The following is a 1,696-nucleotide window of genomic DNA, read 5'->3' on the forward strand; positions in this document are numbered from 1 at the left end:
CCAGTGTGAGTATTGTTTGGAAAATCCTTCCTGTTCTTATCACCACTGACAAAGTCAAGGCCGCTGTTTCCGGTGACGAGAATCACATTTCTGCTGTTTGTCGGAACATCTTGTCTGCTATTTGCCACAACGTCATGTCCTCTTCCTTCACTGCTGATGTTTTCGTCGCTTGCAAAGCCATGGTTTTCAATAGCCAGAGCGTCATTTCCGCTGTTTTGAATTCTGACATCGTCATTTCTGTTGGTCCTCTCGCTGTCAAATTCATTGTTGTTGTTTAATTTGATCGGAATGTCATCAGTTCTGGAGTTATCATGGTCGACGCTTAACGTATCACTGTTTCCACGAGTTTCTTTCACGTATTGTTTTGCGCTCTCTGCGGTGACTGCAGGCCTGTCATGTCTTGGCAGGTGTTGGGCCTCAGAGATAGCTGGTGATGAGAAGTTTGTCGTCCCGTATGAAGTGATGACAGAGTCGTGTTTGATTTGTCTCTGACGAGGACTATCTGCGAGTGATAACATAATGAATAAAAACCTGTGATTATTTAGCACGCATTTAAAGAGATCTTTATTGCTAAGATAGTAATTGTTCTTTATAATTTTCCTATCTTTACCGTTTGTGCGAGTAACAAAAACAAAACATTATTCAAACAAACAAAAGCTGCAATTGCAGAAGAAAATGTCACATTCGTCATGATACATGACACACACACACACACACACACACACACACACACACACACTTATCCTACCTGACAGAGCCCGAGCAGCATGGTGGGCGTACCAGAGATGTGGTAACGTAAACAGACACCAGGAAAGCAGCATCAAAAAGCCAAAGACACAATACCGTCTCCTTGGCACGAATGAACTGTGTCGACTTAACATTTTTAGTGCAGTTTTATCTTCTTCTCTTTCTTCTTGTTCTTGTTCTGCTTGTTCTTGTTCTGCTTGCCCCGTAACACACACGTTCCTTTCTCCTGCCGACTGATGCTTGACCAATGCGTCTTCTCTCAACCGCTCAAGCAATTCAACCTTCTTCAGCTTCTGTGACCTGCTTTCATTTTCGCTTCGTTCTGTCTTTTTCTTTCGTTTTCTTTTTTGTGTTGTTTTCTTGGCTGTTATCTTCAATCTGCTTTTACGATTTTTTCAATCGTGTATGTCTCCACATCTTCAGATACAATCTTTCTTTTTTTTCTATCTTGCTTTCATGGTCGTCGACGATTTCGTCAGCGTCGTTGGTTGGTCTGTGTGCTGCACTTGTTGCTGTAGTTGATGTTGTTGATACTGTCGGAGTTTCTATAGTCACAGGAGTTGTTTTTACAAAAGTTTTTCCTTCGTTACTTTTTGCCTTTGACCATACAACTCAAGTAGTTACATACTAGTATGGGATTTTTTTCCTTGCACGTGTGAGAATAAATAAGTTTGTAGTACCTGTCAACAACAATAGTCAATACACATCTACTGCAAATGTATATGTGTCTGGAATATGTTTACTTTGATGTTCGATTATGCACATTGTATCTGCCGGATGGATGTTTTGACATGTTCATAGATAAGTATGAACAGCTGTCAACAACCTGTGTCAACCTCTCTCTCAGCGTACTCCCTGTCCTTCTGTAGTTCTTCTCCTGAACCCTTCACCCTTCTCCCCCTCAACGTCCGCCCCCCCCCCCCCCGCCCCAATCCCCACACAGCCCACA

At 42.4% G+C, this 1,696-nt stretch overlaps 1 pseudogene; it reads right to left on the reverse strand.

The window, feature by feature from the left end:
• The window catches only part of LOC138969587 (beta-1,3-galactosyl-O-glycosyl-glycoprotein beta-1,6-N-acetylglucosaminyltransferase 4-like), an 18,975-nt pseudogene extending 17,521 nt beyond the window's left edge, over positions 1–1,454 (reverse strand).
• Between the last annotated feature and the right edge of the window lie 242 nt (positions 1,455–1,696).

The sequence above is a fragment of the Littorina saxatilis genome, linkage group LG6, assembly GCF_037325665.1.
Source record: "Littorina saxatilis isolate snail1 linkage group LG6, US_GU_Lsax_2.0, whole genome shotgun sequence".
NCBI classification, from domain to species: Eukaryota; Metazoa; Mollusca; class Gastropoda; order Littorinimorpha; family Littorinidae; genus Littorina; species Littorina saxatilis.